The 19,156-nt window shown below is 39.2% G+C and overlaps 1 protein-coding gene across 6 annotated transcripts in view; it reads left to right on the top strand.

Annotated features, from left to right (window-relative positions):
• tnca (tenascin Ca) overlaps nucleotides 1-19,156 on the top strand; it is a 49,459-nt gene that overhangs the window by 3,452 nt on the left and 26,851 nt on the right. For 2 of the 6 annotated variants that reach the window (XM_053411590.1, XM_053411591.1), the window contains exon 1: nucleotides 11,810-12,155. The gene's annotated coding sequence lies outside the window, so the exon portion shown is untranslated. Of the gene's footprint in view, nucleotides 1-11,808; nucleotides 12,156-19,156 lie in introns of those variants that run through there. The other 4 variants (XM_053411593.1, XM_053411592.1, XM_053411589.1 and 1 more) reach the window with 3 other exon arrangements.

Raw genomic sequence — 19,156 nt, 5'->3', positions numbered from 1 at the left:
TTTTTCTCCCTTCTCTAAATTTGTGTGCTACACACCACATTTGTGTAAATGGCATGACCTCATCTGGTAAATATTTGGTTGCACCTCGTGTTTGTGTGTTCATGTGTTAATGTTTCCTACAATGTTTTATGCAATTAGTATCAAGATGTCACGCATTGACCATGCCAAAGTCTCCTCCTTTGGCGGCTTTGACTTCTTCAGACTGCAGCTTCTGTTGTCTTGTTGGCTCTCATCTCTGCGTACGCTTACTCCGAGTTAAGCATATGAAAAACAGCCATCATCAATGGTGATCTAACAACAGGTAAAGAGAGTTCAGAGTTTATATTTGAATCTAATGGATCCAGGAGGATAAATAGGTGGTAAGACAAAAAACAGCAGCAGCACTGAAAGACACTTAGTTGGAGAAAAGAGTCAATAAGTCATTATCACTGTCACATTTTATCCGGTGCATTCCACAGTATTAAGCAGAGTTTAATTTCCCCGATGAATGATCTAGTTCTGCAATCCTACTTTTTTCTAGGCTACATTTTAAAATATTTATATATTATGCTGTAATCTGATGGGGACAAAGGGCTACTGGAAGAATGTAACCTTCTGTTTCACCCCGTATTTAGCGATTTGGGGAATTTACAGTGGAAAAGTGTCTGTAAGTTTGAACCTTAGATTCATTTTAACATCCTGCTTAATAAAATGGAATGACAATTTCTATTTTTTTGTATGGACACTGAGCGATTAATGTAATGAAAATGTTTCAGAGCTGGGAACTGATTAGAAAGTGGGACAGTTGTCTGAATGTCCTGACCTGCAGGCAGTGTTTTAAAGACAATGGGTCATTTTTTTCTGAGTTGATGATGTAGTGAAATATTTGAATGTAGGAGATTGCTATCTCTTGATCAGAACAAGCAGTTTTAGCAAAGGTTTTGGGCAATAAACTCATGTTCAATGGGGATCCTAAACATCTCCCAATGCAAACTTCAGCAAAATAATGCTCTCCCATATGTGCCTTGTTATTGACTGTGCAAACGAGGAAATGAACCCTAACCCTAAAAAAACATGGATGGAGCCAGACAGATGATGTTGTGGAGCCTATGCAGAGGGCTCCACCAAAACGAGTGTACTTGTCTTTTGCTACAACTCAACATTGTCCCGCAAGAGACAAAAATGGCCCTTAAAATACAAGGAAACCGACATTTCTTGTGGATTATTTGTTACTGTCAAGAAAGCATCTCTAATGTTTAGTTAAGTCCTCCCCACTTCCCTCGGTTTAACAATGGAACAAATCTAGGACTGACTCCTGTGCCAGTGGATGAATGTGTGATGTGGGGATGGTGGTCCAGATTTTGTATTTAGGATATCTCTTTCCTCCAGATGAACAACAACTGCAAAATACCATCTCCATGTCTGTATTTGCCACGTTGTGTACAGGTTTTATTTACGTTGTTAATTATAGAGAGAAACCAAATTGCATTTTCTGTATCTGACAGAATATCTAATTTATGCATCCCCAACCTGCTTTTATAGAACTCTTTAATGATCAGTTGCAGACATCGTTGTCCTTCACATAAATGCTCTCTGCTGCTTTAATGTGGCCTGGGAGCTAGTATGAAACGTATACTGTCTCTCTATGTATTTATTTTAGCGGACTATATTTGATATGTTTTGTGCTCTCCGTGCTGCAGAGCCAGTGTTGAAACGTATTGAAGACTGCCTGGTTCATCTGCACATCACTCAGCAATAGACTGGCGAAAACGATTTAGCTCTGTCTGATCCCAGACCAGTGCTGCAGTTGTCGCATGTTAGTGCTGCCTTATTTCACACCACAATGCCATGCATTTACTGTTCAAACAAAGCATTGTGTTTTTGTTTTTTGTTCGTGGGATTTTGTCTGTGCGAGCACATTTTTGCCACAAGTTTTGGCGCCATAACATCAATTAAGTTTTAGAAATTGGCCTTAGATAAGAAATTTGTTATCATTACACATTTCTTTACAGACTTACCACAGCGATTTATTGACTACTCTCATGTATGCAGAACTAGGACCTCACAATGAAAAAGTCACGGGAATGAGAACGATCATTTCATGCTCCCACACATTTTCCATGTGTTGTCATCCAAGTGTGGAGGCAGCAAAGTTCCTGCATCTGCGTGCATTAAAGCACTGAGTAGCTGCTAACTAAGGCCAGACTGAGTAGCCTCTGTGAAGGCCAGCCATCTCCCACAGTGGGGGAAATGTCAGCTGGATGGAATGAGGCAGGCCTGGAAAATGAGACACTGCTGCAAACACAACACAGCTCTGCTGAGAGCACCGGTTATAACTTATCTGAGACTATACTCAGCTGGATGCCACGACTTCTGAAGGATAAGCTCAGCACAAAATGACATGTTTTAAAACCACAACATTAAGCTGCCCACATTGCTCGGGTCACTTGTCAAAAAGGAAAGGAGAAACTACATTGATGAATATTAAAATATCCCTCAAGCTGACTGTTTTTTAAAAGTTCAAAGCTCCATTGTTCATAGAAATATGCTAAGCAGAACAGAGATTTACCAGGACTGCAGCTGGCATGAATGTCATCGATACCCGAGAGACAATTACTGTCCAAGACAGTCAACACAAACTGGGGCCATGGCATAATTGTTAAGCATGATATCTTAGTTGACACATTTGCAGCTTCACTCTTGGAGATTTTTGGGACTTTGATGATATAATTTGCGGCAGTGTGTAATGCTTGCTCTAAATGCTTAAGAAGATTTGTTTAGGGGTAAACGCTGTTTTCTCTGTGTCCTTGAGTTGGAAAGCTTCACTGCTCCTCTGATTAAAGCACTGCATACTCTGGAATAGTTGTGATTGTCAGAAAAATACATCAAAGACAAGTCATGGAAACTTTGCACTTTGTGACAATTTCTAGTAAAGAAAATTATAAGGTTATTTATAATCAAGCAATCACAGCCACTGCAGAAGTTATGGGTTTATTATAAAATTCTAGCTGAGACGGTTGATATCTACACGCTGAATTATCTGCTGTGCTTTCATGAAACTGTGTAGTTAATAGGCTCCGAACACCTTTACAACACTGAGTTCACTGAAATGGCAACAGTGACAAAAGACCCTCATAACGCAGTCAATGGCTGCTTTCTATTCCTTTGTCTGTTTTAATTGATGATCGTAATTTCTCTCTCCTTCTCAACAAGACCATTAACTCAACAAATGAACTGATCGAAAGGAGAAAATGAAGTTCTAAGATTATTTTGGAAATTATATTGTGTTGACTGGAACCCCATTACTTTAGTTTTAATGATGGGTCACTATTTTAAGAATATAAAGGTCTTCAAATAATGACTAGTTAGTTTTCTGAATAATTTCGCCAATTAAATTATTTTTGGGACTCTCGGGATGACCGTCGTTTTCTGCAGACCATCATAACGTCCAGAGGATGAAGCCTTCCAACTTAAGTGATCCTCTGAACTTTTGCAAACATTTAAGCAACTCAACGTTTTCATTTGTACAGTAACAATCTTCAACTGTGAGATGGATTTTTAAATGTCTCTATTTTATATAGACATTTCGGTTGTCCAAGGACATATCGTAATGAAGTTTGTATCCAACATCAATAAGCAAAGGTTTTAAGTTTTTATAGACTTTTCATCATCAAATTAATGACTTTTCCAACAGTCTAAGCTGCACTTTGTATTTAGTGTTAATTGAAAAGGGTAGGTGATAAACTATATACCTCTTAAACTTGAGTGGTAGTATAAGGACATATTCACACCTTGAAGTCTGGACTAAGGTCCAAACCAAGGTTAATGTCTTTGCTATGTTATTTACATTTGATACACAAAGTTTTTGGTTTACATTGTAACTTAGGGAGTGCATTTATATTTTAAGTTTGACATGCATATTTCCTGCTGTCAGCACCATGGAATGTGTCTACCTATACATGACATTGATTCATTTATAGACAGACATACATCAGATATTGGTCTTTGGGGGATAGGCTGTCCTTTTGAAAGTTGAAAATGAAGGAACTGGTTAATTAGAAGAATTTTGTTAGGGTTAGGGTTACTGTAATTTCATTATACTATCACTACCAGAGTCACCAACTTCAGGCGAAGTACTCTACATGAGTTTGTTATTCAATCATTATATCTTCGAAACATTTCTTTGTCTTCTTCTATTGTTTAATGCTGTTTTTAAACTGCAAACAAACCAACACATGCTCAGCGTAAAGTGTTTGTCCGTCGGTCCAGACTTTGGTCCAAAGCACCTTTCACAATAGTTGTTTTGATTTGGACTGAAATGTCTGAAAGTCTTGACCAAACATAGTAGGTGTGAAAGTGCCCAAACCTTTTACAAAAATTTCGGGTGAGAAGAGTCAAGGTACAGTTAAGTCACAGTCAAGGTACATTCTAGTCAAAACCCGCTACACTGAGCCAAATTCCAAACACAATGAAATGTTTTTTTTGTGCTGTATATAAGATAAAAGCAATGTAATTCTTCTAATAACAACACTATTACCTACAGCAATGATTGACTCATCACTGATCCTATTAAGGATACCAGGCTTTGTTGTTGATTAACGTCTAACTGAACACAGCAAAAACAGCTGTTGACAGAGGGTCACGTTCAGTCCAAATCATTTACCAGTGTCCCTCTAATCCTTAAACTAATGCCTGGACATGCGGATCCTGTAATCTGCAACCAGCACAAGCTTATTAGAGCGACCCCTCTGAGACAACAAAGCAAGTGGGAACTCCGCGCACAGATTGCAGTCTGCGGTTGTGGTTGAAGGCGCCCTCAGTAGGGACTGCAGTCAGAAGCTCTTGGCAGCAGATGTCCCTGCAAGCCACAGGAGTGACCTGAGAGAGATTTGTGAGGCCTTCAGAGCCATATTAGTTCATGTTTGTGTGAGCTGTGACATCTCTGGTCTGCTCAGTCTCTGCTCGTGAACTGTAGCTGACTCAGGTTTAGACCGATGAGGATGTATTACTACATTTGAGGTTGCAGAGTTCTCTGTCTTTCTGGTTTTGGTCTACGTCACTCATCTCACAAGTGTTGAGCTTTTTAATGTGATATTATGTTTAACAATATTTTGAGGGTTCATGAAACACAGCTCTAAAATTGCTCACCTCACACTGCCAATGTTTAGTCATTTGAGAGTATTTGATTTATTCTGTAGAGATGTCATGCACTTGTAGCCTGCTCTCATCATTTAACCAGCTTGGATCTTGAAACCAAGCGCTGGCAGATGTAGTTTGTCATGTTATTGTAAAAGTCGTAGTGGGTCATTCAAAGTAATGAGGTCATCTGAGAAGTAGCTTCTTTGTGTTTATGAGTTACTGACAGTGTATTGATAATAAATCTACTGAGCCCACAGGAAAAAACGCTAAATACTAAAGTATAGTGAAGCACATTTGGCACAATGTTATCTTGGACTATGACCTAATTATTTTTGTAGTTTTTGGTCGTTTGTTTGTCTTGGAATTAGTCTTGTCTTGAATTTAACCACAATTAAGGATTGCTCTTCCAAAAAATATTAAATTTATATGAATCAGAATCTTATTCTTTCTTTATATCCTGGTGTTTTGTACCTTTCAGTATGAGTGTTTATATGCAGATTTGTTTGCATGCTTTTGAGCCTAGACATTGAGGTGGGCAAAGTGTACCGATTTTCTGAGTTACAATGCTAACTCTTGTTTGCAAAGATCAATATAAAGTTTTAGTTAGCTGCTTCTCATTTTCAGCTAAAAGGGACATTTGCTTCCTAGTTATATAAAATAAGCACACATATCAATGGCATTTCTAACAAAGGATGGATGCAAAACAAAAACAATACAAATATTCGATAAGGACGAAAAACAGGTGCAATGCATGATGTGATGATGTTGACAACGAGAGTCAAAAGCTTTAAGAGAAACGGGCAAATGCCAGTGTTGACGTGCTGTAAACAAAAAAGTTGGAACAATGAAATAATTTCCTGCTTCCTGCATGCTCTACTCAAATGCTACTCCTCACCTGAATGTTGAAATCTCTTGATGCGTTCTTTATGTGAAAGGTAAACTTGGCTTGACTTGACTCTGTAAAGGACTCATTAAGACCAAGGCTCTGCCTTGAAGGTACAACTTTTGATGAGTCAGTATCATGGCAAAATAGAACAAAAAACTCAGAGCAACTTCAAGAAATGTTGATTGAAAGGCACAAGTGCAGTGATGTTTATAAGGACATTTCTAAGTCACTGAACATCCCTTTTCAGTGCAATGGAATCTGTCATTAAGGAATTGCACAGCTGGAAATATAAATCTAAACTGTGCATGGAGACGAGGGAGGCAGACCACCGAGAACCTTCAAGTTGGGTTTAATATTTGTTTATCAACACTGTATTAAGATATGAATTTCTATTGATGCATTTCAGAAGAAAGCTCCTGCATCCAAATAAAGTCCAGAGATTCTATTACAGCATAAAATTACGGCACAAAACATTTACACAGCAACTTTTTTTTTGTCATACTGCTCCCTGTTTTTTCCTCCTCCGTTTTGTAGTCTTTAACTAGAAAAGATCAAACAGAACATACAGTATACCTCCTAAATTACAGCCACTTGAAGGTTGAATTGTACATCCAAAATGCTACATAAATAAACACTATGTAAGTTTCATCAACATCAGTAACAGAAGTCTTCTTTGGCAGGGTGGTCAGATTTATCTCTGCCCGTCTCATTTCAATTATTTTTAATTTAATCTTTGACATGTTCTATGTAATCATCCAGTGTTTTGAAACATCCGTATTTTATTTCCATGTCATGCTAATGCATTTAGCCCATACCTACTGGGATTACGAGACATCCTTCATTTATAAACACATACATCTTCCTTGGATATAACATTACAAAATATGGAGTTCTTGCAAACATCTTAAGTTTGCTGAAAGATTATCAAGTTATTATTTGACCCTTAAAAACATTCATATCTACATTTGAGAGAGTTGAACCAGTGAACGTTTTCTTAAAAATTCTAAAAAACTATTAATCAAAATTGTATTTCCTTTGTTGCTGTGTATTTAGGATGTTCTTAAATCCTATACTTACATTTTCTCTTAATTCACATTAATCTCTGCTATGTTGAAGCTATAGCTGAATTCTTCTTAGAGCCCATGTTTTAGACTCATATTTTATGGCCATATGTTGAATCAAAGTTCAGAATAGGTAATGGATCCTTTTTAAATTGTGAAACATAAGTGTCAGTACAGTAGTGTCACCTACTTTAATCTCCAACAAAAGAACACCTGTGTTGTTTTAACAGTCATTGGTTTTGGTCTTGTATGAGTCTCCTCACAGAAACATCTGCTGAGCAGATTTACTCATGAGTGTGTTTGACCATTAGAGTTGAGGGTCTGTCCATCACTTTGGTCTAGACTAAGGGAGCTTTCACTCTTAACTTCTTGGTCTGGTCCTTCTCAGTTCAAACCAAAATAACATGTATGAAAGGTGCCTCGGACCACGGTCCTGACCAACGAACCAAGATTTAGTCCGACCAAGGTGGTTTCAGTCTGGAACCATTATTTGGAGTGTTCGCTGTGTGAGACCACTATTTAGTTCAGACTTTCAGACCAATAGCAGAAAATTGAGACAGCATTTAACAACAGAAAAAGATCTACTGCTCAACAGTAGATCAGGTGAACAAGCTCCAATATTCGCTTTAAAACTCCATCATTGCTGTGGTGATCTGAAACCTCAAATTACAATAGTTTGTAATACTGGCCCCCCGATGATCATCTGCTAAACTGCTTCACACAGACGTGTGTAATCCTTGTTAGGAAGCAAACATCATCACTCAAGTGTCTTATTTCATCTTTCTCTTCATTTTCCTATTGTAACAAACTGATATTTGCTTATAGTGTCAGTAGCAATATCCTGCGAATGTTCATTGGTTTGTGTCTGAGCCGAATGGGCTGTATTGCAGTGTGCAGTGCGTGTGAAACACATGTGGAGCTTTATATTGAAAGGGGCCATAGTGTGACCTATTTACTTCGTTCCACACACATGTTCTCATTCTTCAGAGACCCTCCCTCACACCAGATCCCTGGGGTCTCCTGAAGCTCAGCAGAATACCTGATTTGATGAATGGTGGCAGATTTTATGATTTTATCATCCTTAAGAAGACTGTTAACACGTTGTTGAACTCTGTTTGAGACATGCACATGCTTCCTGTTTTGGATACCAAGCAGACACTTGGTGTCTTTGTATTTTTGTGGCTTTGTTTGCCACCCAGCAATTAAAAGTGACAAATCCACTTAGTTCTAAGTGCTAGATTAGAGTTATTGTTTCTTTCCATTATTTTGATTCTTTGATTCTTCTTATTTTTCCTCTGTTTTTTTTTTTACATTCATACGTGCAGGTTAAATCTCCAACTTCAAAGACACATTTAAAAAAATACATCTACATACACTATATAACAGCTTGTTCACATCCACAAGACCCTGCATGGAATCTACATTATTAGTAAATACATATATATATATATAACTCCTTTTTAACAAAGGATTAAATAAAAAAAAATCTTGTTACATTACATTACATTTCATTTAGCTGACGCTTTTATCCAAAGCGACTTACAATAAGTGCATCAACCCCGAGGGTACAGACCCCGAACAACAAGAATCAAGAAAGTACAATTTCTTCAAAATAAAACAAAACTACAAAGTGCTATAAGTAAGTGCCATTTAAGTGCTACTAAAAGTGTTAGTTTCAAAGAGTTGTTAGTAGTTTTATTTTTTTTTTTTCATTCAGTCAAGGTAAAGTCGGAAGAGGTGTGTTTTTAGTTTTCAGCGGAAGATGTGTATACTTTCAGATGTCCGGATGTCGATGGGGAGCTCATTCCACCATCTAGGAGCCAGGACAGCAAACAGTCGTGATTTTGATAAGTGTTTAGCTTGCAGTGAGGGAGCAACGAGCCGATTAGCCGAAGCAGAGCGGAGTGAACGAGTTGGGGTGTAACATTTGACCATGTCCTGGATGTAGACTGGACCGGATCCGTTCACAGCATGGTACGCAAGTACTAGTGTTTTGAACCGGATGCGAGCGGCCACTGGTAACCAGTGAAGGGAGCGGAGGAGCGGAGTAGTGTGAATGAGTTTTGGTTGGTTAAAAACCAGTCGAGCTGCTGCATTCTGGATGAGCTGCAAAGGTCGGATGGCAGTAGCAGGTAGAACTGCCAGGAGGGAGTTACAGTAATCTAGGCGTGAGATGACCAGAGCCTGGACCAGAACCTGCACTGCCTTCTGAGTGAGAAGGGGGCGTATTCTCCTGATGTTGTACAGCATGAATCTACAGGACCGTGTTGTTGCATTAATGTTGGCAGTAAGGGAGAGTTGGCTATCAAGTGTCACACCCAGGTTCCTAGCAGTCTGAGTGGGGGCTAACACAGAGTTGTCAAAGTTAATAGTCAGGTCGTGGATGGGAGAGTCTTTCCCTGGAAGGAAAAGTATTTCAGTCTTGTCAAGGTTAATCTTTAGAGGGTGTGCAGACATCCACTGAGAGATGTCAGTCAGACAGGCAGAAATTCGTGCTGCTACCTGTGTTTCAGATCGGGGAAAAGACAAAATTAGTTGGGTGTCATCAGCATAGCTATGGTGGGAAAAGCCATGTGAGTGAATGACAGAGCCGAGAGAGTTGGTGTAGAAGGAGAAGAGGAGAGGACCAAGGACTGAACCCTGAGGGACCCCAGTAGTGAGAGGACAAGGTTCAGACACAGATCCTCTCCAAGGTAGGACGATAGCAGGGAGAGAGCAGAGCCTGACACACCCAGGTCCTGAAGGGAGGAAATAAGGATCTGGTGGTTCACTGTGTCAAATGCAGCAGAGAGGTCTAGAAGGATGAGGACAGAGGAGAGAGAGGCCGATCTAGCATTGTGAAGCTGCTCAGAGACAGCAAGGAGGGCAGTCTCAGTTGAGTGACCTGCCTTGAAACCAGACTGATGAGGGTCAAGAAGATTATTGTGGTTAAGATAGGAGGAGAGTTGATTAAAGATAGTCACCTCATTTTTTTCCATAGATTTCATAATTATTAATTTATCCATGGAATATAAAGTGATGATAATCAAAGAATCCATCAACTGTGGCCTTAATTTCCATTATTGCTGAGATTATAACAGCAACAGCAGTTGACACAAATCAGCTTGTATTTTGACCATCGAATTAGTTATCATTCACTGTCCTTTTTTAACCTCCTTCCTCTGTTTATGTAACATTTTATTTTCAGAGTGCAGCCCTTTATTAGTCTCGCTACAATCATGGCTCAATGCCAACGTCTGCCAGTTGGTGCACCGCTTCAGTCCAAACTGAAATAACTCAACAACCAGAATGGCCATCAGTATGTGAGGGAAATCTTTCAAGATGAATGAGTTCAGTTTTTTCTGGAGAAACTGTTCATCTTATCACTTTGATACTTGGCATGTGTATTTTTAAGGACTCAATAAAGTTTGGACATGTGATACATTCAATACTAATACATTTGAACTGAAATGACAACTGACTCTCCACTAGTAGAATTGCATAAGAAATACGAAAATGTAAAAAAAATGAGTGTGGATGTGGATCTTCCCTTCATCTGCATCTTGGCCAACATTTTCCAGGCTACAGGGTTTTGTGGAAATCAAGTTTTGCGTAAACCTTCTAACGAAAAAAAACCACTAACAAAACGTATGGGTTGGAGTTAAATGTCTTAACAACAATTGGACGCATTGAAAAGACATTTGCGACATCAGCCGTATCTGTGTTTTTTAAGTCCTTCCTCTGTCATTGTTTCTGTTCACAGTTTTCAAGGGAAAACTCAGACAGTCTTCAAGTTGTGTGACATTGCCAAGTTTAAATGCACTGTTGCTGAAGTAGCTGGTACAGAGTTTTAATGTTGCTGTTGGAATCCATGACCTGAGTTGCTCAGACTGGACCTCACAAAATGAACATTGTAACTGGCCTCCAATAGAAATGCATGTCTTGTATCAACCCGTTAGGTTTTCATATATCCGTATTCACTACAAACAAACAAAAACAACAACAGGTACTGCTTCTTTTTATCCCACACAGGCTCACTTTAAGGATTTAAGCTGATGTTTGCCTTAGCCTCATTTAATCATTAAGATTAAACCGTTTGGAGTCCTGAGTCCGTATGGTGGCATTTTGCCTGTGTCACCAGCTGATCTTCAAGTAGTCTCACAGTTTTACATTCAGGTTCAATTTATCACATATTCCCTCACAGCAGCTTGCTTTCATTTGAATCTGTTTCCTGCTCTTCACATCTGTTAAATGTATAAAAATGTAACAGTGTTTGTGCAAGAAAACAACTGTTTGAATGTATTTCTTCCTTCAGTTCAGTTAAGATTGCTTAAAATATGAAATGATCCATCATTCATCATATGACATAGCTGGAGGAGGATTCACACTGTGATTCTTTATGAGCTGAGGGATTAGTCTGAAATATGAAAATAAGGACTTTAGAAGATTGAGGGGGGATTTCCTGATAAATGACATGAAATCTGAGAAAATGAGCACAGTTCAGGATTATTTTTCCAGCCTTCTTTTATGCAGACTAAAATCATAAATCATTATTTTCAAGTTAATACGGTTGAAGGGAAACGTCTGTCTGCTGTCTGAATTCACTTTCCTCTCATTCCCAATCTTTCCCCTCTAATTTTCCGGCTCGACCACAACCACCGCATGCTCTTTCATGGCTCCCACTCACACTGGCATCTTGTTTAAAGGCAGCAGCCGAGCGCCGCATCCATTAGTTGCAGTAGAGGGAGGGAAGAAGGGACTGTGGAGGGAGGGAGAATGACGGCTATTTAAGGGATGGAGTTAAAAAGCAATGGGGGTCAGACCTAAACACTCACACTTTAAAAGACATTTACACCCACTCTCTCGCTCTCTCTCTCTGTCAGTGAAGGAGCTGAAGCCCAGTCTGAGCTGTGAGAGCTGAGGGGAGGATAAGCAGCTGGCAGAAAGACGACTGACAGAGCTGCCACCTTGCTGGAGAACTGCGAGACAGCAGGGAAACAACAGGGCACCGTGTTGTTTTCATGGCTTCACTAAAGGCGTGAAGACTCAAAGGACCACCTCATCTTACCTGCCGGGGCGTGTGAAGAAAAAAGTAGATTGCTCTTGTACAGGTAAGAAAACCTATTTATAGATTAAACTTTCCTTGTATTTCATGCAGCAAAAGTCATTTTTCTTGACTTTTTAAATTTGTTTGCTCGTGCTTTTGAAGTTAAGTTTTCTTTAACTTTAATTAGAATTTTTCACTTAAAAATAAAAACATTTATAGTCACACACATCATTTGCTGATACTGTTGTCGTAGATTTTCTCTGGCACATATTACTACAATACCAGATTTTGGACTGGCATCGATTATAGCTTATTAGAAGTACATTCCTGGTGTGCAGTGCAACTTCTTCCTCAGTTAGACACACACAGCAGCCATTGGCACGATCAGAGGTGATGACTGACTGCTGCGGGATAAGAAAGAGTTATCCACAGCCTTGATAACCGTAGTAGAAGGACCAGCACGCTCCAAAATCCTTCTCACGGATTAATTCAAGGTTGTAGACCGGTTCCCAAAAACCCCACAAAAACTCTGCATCTGAGTAAATTGTTTAGTATCCCTGAGTCTGCTGAGGTTTTGCAGCCTGATGATTCATCACATTACCTTGAGCAGTGCAGTTAACTTTTCATTGTGTGCAATTTTTCCATTATTGAGATGAAACGTTGGGAAGAGTGGGTGATGAGACAGGATTTGTGAGCGTGGGCAAGGAGGAAAAAAGACCTCATCCGCTCAGCCCATTAGCGCTGCTTAATTGAAATCAAAGTCTCGTGGTTTACAGGGTTTAAACGTCTGTTATATCCTTTGTGTGGTGGGGTTGAGTCAACATTTCCAGTCCACATTCAGCAAAAATGAATATTTCAGCTGAAGAAGATTATAATCACTCATTTCTTCTCATGTACAGACTCATCCCACAACTCCTATCTAAAATTCACATCATGACACATCTGCAAATATGGGTTCCAGGATGTTTTACATCTTGTCTGCTGTGCATCCTGGGAAGTGTGTGTGCAGCAGAGTGTGAAAAAGGTGTCTCGCTGAACAAACCCCTGTGAGAGGGACAGCTGGTTTATTTGCTGGAGATCCCTCAGGGCTTCGCTACACTGTTTCCCTCTGTGTGACCTCTACACAAAGAGCCAGGGGGTTGAACGTAACTCAGCTTCACACGCCTCTGCATTTTATGTCAAATATGTTGGATTTTTTTTTACTGTCCCAAATTCCAGGGGGAAACAGAGGTGTCGTTGTGCGGCCTTGAAGTGGTGACAGTGAGGGTCAGCGAGGGCATTGTACGGGGTTATTTGTCCGATAATGTCTGTTTTATCTTAAGCCAGTAGTTATGAAGTGAAGTCCTGATTTTACAGGACAGAGTACTAAAATGTGTTTATATTATATAACTGCAGGTTAGAACTGTTAACCTTGTAAATCTGTCTAGATTCAGGTGTGTTGGTTGTGAGGGGAATGAGCACTGACAGCTGTCTCTTGCTAATTAAAATCTGCTCCTATTTTCTTGACCATTAACCATCACCATGATTTACTGTGTTAAATTTTGCATGCTAATGCAAAACGAAAAACAAAAGCTGTTATTTTTTGTATTTTTTGTAGAGTCCAAATCCCCAAAAACAATAAATGTATGCATTGCACAAAAAAAACTGCAAACCCTCAAATGTTTTAAGCTGTAACCAAAATAATTCAATTATTTCTGCTCTAAGAAAATCACTTTCTCATACAATTGATCTTAAACTGTAGAGAGACCCCATATTTGCAATCTAAATTGAATTCGGCATCCTGTTCAGACTCCCCTGGGGACACAATTAAACACGTTTATAATTCCCATCGGATCGTTTGAGTATATCTGATTTGCAGCAGAGGGGAAATTTGCAATCTGTTAACGAGGTGTTGCAATTTCTGTTATTGTTCTATCCGCTGAAGTAACGAGTCTAATTATTATTTTTCTGAGACGATTTCCAGCTGTTCCAGATGCTATGACATTCAGACTTGTGCCATTCCTGGAAAATATAAAAGTTTAAATTTCACAGATGAACTAATAAAGCAGATGCACTTAATTTATGTTCACCGCTGACCAGGGTCTGGACAAGCTGCTCCTGGGCTCAAATAATTCCCATCAGAAATGTGTCCAGACATGTTGTCTCTGTATTGTTCTCATTAATGTGGACATTTTGAATCTGAGTAGAATCCTGACTGTATTTTGTCACCAGAATCAGTCTTTCATCTGGATGATGACACACATGGAGATGATCAAATTAACCCTTAAATAACGCAGCATGCAGTTGTGCTTCCAGTTTTATTAGAAGTAGCTGTTGTCTGGACACAGGACACAGAATCTCAAGGTTTTTTCTTTTCTTTGACTAAGCAAAACAGATGTCGTCAGTCCGGAGCCAACATTCCCAGTTTCTCTTTTCCACGCGGAAAAGTTCCCCTCCCGCTGCCAGGAGGGGGAAGAGCACTGACTCTGGATTATAGCTTAGTGAACAGGTTATATTTATTTCAATTTTCTCTCCAGATTTCCTTACCACGTCCCAATAGCCGAAAAAGAAATGTCCTCGGGCAACCCATAGGTCAGCTTTCAATGACGGATTAATGCCTTTTCTTGGCTATAGAACCACCTTTGTCTAAACAGCATATCTGCAGCTTTAGGAAATGTTCAAAACTTTGAATACAGTTCCATCAAAAATACTGCTTAGAAGATATTAAGAGTTTGAAATTTCATGACTTGAATATTTTTTATTCTTGCGTGCTCCACACGGTAACATGACAACTGCCCTATTTTACTTATTTTAATCTGGTGTGAGCGGTCTGTAGACATCATACATCTATAAACTACAGTAAATGAAACTGCTGAAGGAGGTTCTTTATTCATAATCTGATAAACTGTTGCTACTGTAGCTAAGAAGCTTATGGATTATTTCGGCATTTATGCATTTTTATCATAAATTTAAATGATAAAATATTTGTTTGCTATCACTTTTTATTCAGTCCATCCATCCACCCGGGTCCATGTATTCTTTGATCCTGTACTGTCATATGAAGGTGTAGACTATAAGCTACATAAAAAGTTATATAAATATAAAATAAATTAATGATCTTAATGAATTATAAAAATGAATAAAAAAAATTGAAATAAGTTTTCTGGCAACACTTGGATCAGTTCACATATGATTAAATATGTCTTGAAATTAAAACGATTTATAGATTTCATTTCACATCACCTTTCTCAAACAAGGACACCCTACAAATATCTGATATAATTAAAGTAAACAAAGCATTCAAATCAGATTAGGAAACACAAACACTCATCAATATAACACGTTTAAAAATTGTTTACGTAGATTGGAAGTACTCAATTGAAATGATAAATAATTGATTATTAATAAATGTAGGCTTTGTCTTCTCCACATATTTTCCATCACTCTTTGACATCTAAGTTGGTTAGCACCGTTAAATAATATTCAGGCTGATTTACAATAAATATATAAAAGTTAATTAAGGCACTTTTGAAGTGGCCGAGTGCATCTTAACTCCAACCATATGTAGTTAGAGGGAAGCTGAGGATTCTTTACCTCCAACCCTGTAAATGATCAGTCTTTTGTGTCTTGTAAAGTTTACTAGAGGCAGATCAGAAACACATTACGAGGACCTAGTTTTCAGATTTGAAACACCAGCTCTTACCTGCCTTTTCCTTGGCACTCACCAGATGTCCGAGTGTGAAACTCGAGCTCAGTTTTATACCTGTGCCTTAATGAATGACTTGAAGGAGTATATAATACTGGTATAGGCACATGAAGAGAGAGAGGTCAGAGGTGAGGTCAAAGGTCAGGACAATAAAGAGGAAGAGAAGAGATGATTGATGAGGAGTCTGTCTTTGTACCTATATCGTGACTTCAACAGTTTGAAGGCACTGCGGGGAAAGTAATAACATTTTTTTTGTGTTTGTAAAAGAAAAACATGATTCACCTATTAAGGAAACATCCAGTCATCAGGATCTCTGTTCTGCATAAAAACACAAACAAAAGAATGATGTCATCAGTGATGGCAATTTGTTTCTTAGAATGCATTGAACCTTAAATTCAATCCAGTAGCAACAAATTGCACACAATGATAGATATCAGTTCCTTACATATGCCTGTGAAATCTTGCAATGTTTAAGAAATCGAAAAATCGACATCCTGGCTCTGCCGGTTTGCCGGATCCATGCCAAAGTTTTATGGGATTGCTCTTGGTCCATGTCCCATCCTTCTACCGAGATTTGTGATAATCCATTCAGTAGTTTTTTTCATAATCCTGCTGACAACGCACAGGGGTGACAACATTGGCGGATAAAAAATAAACACACAAGTTAAGTGAAGCAGTGATTGTATATCGTTTGTATGGATTTAAGTATTTTTTCCAAATTGATTTAACTGTCTAAGTTACTTTTGCAAGAGGGAAGATTAATGACATCGGTCACAAATAGGGTCAACGTCAAATTTTCGCCTATACAGCCAAACCATATAGTTAAAGGTTAGTTGTAAATCTTGCACGGTATTGACCTCTGCTCATCAGAGGGAGAGGAAAACTGGCTTACTCCTGAGGCAAGGTTTTGTTTCTTTCTTGCATGCAACAATCCTCGATTTGTTAGGATGAATATATTCAGGAACTTGTTGAAGGAGGGAGCATGACCTGTTTTGATTTTGTACCTCTTGAGGATTAGGTCCCTATAAATAAACTTGTCAAGGGGGAAAAAATAAAACAAAAGATGGAATGCAGTCACTGAGATGCTGAATCTTTTGAGCATCTTTGTTACCTGACTGCTGAGTATCACCGTTGTCTATGTAATAATAATAAATCCTTTCCAGGCGATATCGTGAGAACTCTTGAGTGCACCACATGCCTTTTCATTTCTACTTTATAACTGCATGAGTGATTCCTTCATGGAAGTCATTTCTCACTGGTTTGTGTGTCAGCAACTCGCGTGCAAAAGAATCTGCACCAAATCTGTAAATCTATCACTAGCAGAGATGCAACCCCTTTACAGAGGTGTAGTTGTCTGCCTCCCAGACATAGCAGCTGACAAAAGGGTGAACAAAAGGGCAAACAGCCTTTGAGGTGGATAGACAGGTAGATGGATAGAAAGATAAGAGATACAGACAGAGAAGCTAGAGATACAGTGCCTTGCATAAGTATTCACCCCCTTTGGACTTTTCTACATTTTGTCATGGTATAACCACAGATTAAAATTTATTTCATCATGAGTTTATGTAATGGACCAACACAAAATAGTGCATCATTTGGAAGTGGGGGGAAATATTACATGGATTTCACAATTATTAACACATAAAAATCTGAAAAGTGTTGAGTGCATATGTATTCACCCCCTTTACTGTGAAACCCCTAACAAGGATCTGGTGCGACCAATTGCATTCACAAGTCACATTTGCAAGTCACATAATTAGTAAATAGGGTCCACCTGTCTGCAATTTAATCTCAGTATAAATACACCTGTTCTGTGACGGACTCAGAGTTTGTTGGAGATCATTACTGAACAAACAGCATCATGAAGACCAAGGAGCTCACCAAACAGGTCAGGGATAAAGTTGTGGAGAAATATGAAGCAGGGTTAGGTTATAAAAAAATATCCAGAGCTTTGAACATCTCTCTGAGCACCATAAAATCCATCATAAGAAAATGGAAAGAATATGGCACAACCGCAAACCTACCAAGAGGAGGCCGTCCACCCAAACTGAAGAGTCGGACAAGGAGAAAATTAATCAGAGAAGCAACCAGGAGGCCCATGGTTACTCTGGAGGAGTTGCAGAGATCCACAGCTGAGGTGGGAGAATCTGTCCACAGGACAACTATTAGTCGTCTACTCCACAAATCTGGCCTTTATGGAAGAGTGGCAAGAAGAAAGCCATTGTTGAAAGGGATCCATAAAAAATCCCGTTTGGAGTTTGCCAGAAGCCATGTGGGAGACACAGCAAACATGTGGAAGAAGGTGCTCTGGTCAGATGAGACCAAAATTGAACTTTTTGGCCTCAATGCAAAACGCTATGTGTGGCGAAAACCCAACACTGCCCATCACCCTGAGCCCACCATCCCAACAGTGAAACATGGTGGTGGTAGCATCATGCTGTGGGGATGCTTCTCTTCAGCAGGTACAGGGAAACTGGTCAGAATAGAGGGAAAGATGGATGGAGCCAAATACAGGGAAATCCTTGAAGAAAATCTGATGCAGTCTGCAAAAGACTTGAGACTGGGGCGGAGGTTCATCTTCCAGCAGGACAATGACCCTAAACATACAGCCAGAGCTACAAAGGAATGGTTTGGATTAAAGAATGTTAATGTCTTAAAATGGCCCAGTCAAAGCCCAGACCTCAATCCAATAGAGAATCTATGGCAAGACTTGAAGATTGCGGTTCACAGACGGTCTCCATCCAATCTGACTGAGCTTCATCTTTTTTGCCAAGAAGAATGGACAAACCTTTCCATCTCTAGATGTGCAAAGCTGGTAGAGACATACCCCAAAAGACTTGCAGCTGTAATTGCAGCTCTATTTGAATTCCAGTTAGTAACAGTACATAATGGGAAAAAGTCCAAGGGGGGTGAATACTTATGCAAGGCACTGTAGATATGTATTTTCTGTTCCTTTTTTGCTTCTGTCGAGTGTTACAAAAATCAACACACCGATGGGCAGGAAAGGTTTTGCAAATCGTCAGGAGAAACTCACTCTGACATTTGCGTTCTCACATACAGCTCCTCTGGATAACTGGATATTATCTCGGTTTCAGTCCAGTCATAAAGTGAGAAAAATGTTTTGCTTTTTTTGTGAGTCTGTATTGATAATGGCATCATTGCTTATAGAAACTGTGAAACTGACCTGCAGTTATTAAGCCGCAGTCACAGCTGCAAAAAGAGCTGTTTACCTGTTTATCCAAGATTCAGTGAAGCTGGATCTGAACTAGAGAATCAGTTGCCATTTTCGTGAACACACCCGTTGTCACAAACCCAACGTCAATTTTGTTGATGAGTCCAAGCCGCAGCTGCTTCACTGCCCTGGTTGTCTGTATATTCAA

This window comes from Pleuronectes platessa, chromosome 19 (assembly GCF_947347685.1).
Source record: "Pleuronectes platessa chromosome 19, fPlePla1.1, whole genome shotgun sequence".
NCBI lineage: Eukaryota > Metazoa > Chordata > Actinopteri > Pleuronectiformes > Pleuronectidae > Pleuronectes > Pleuronectes platessa.
Note: the sequence above shows the minus strand (reverse complement) of the source record. Positions and strands in the feature narration are given on the sequence as shown.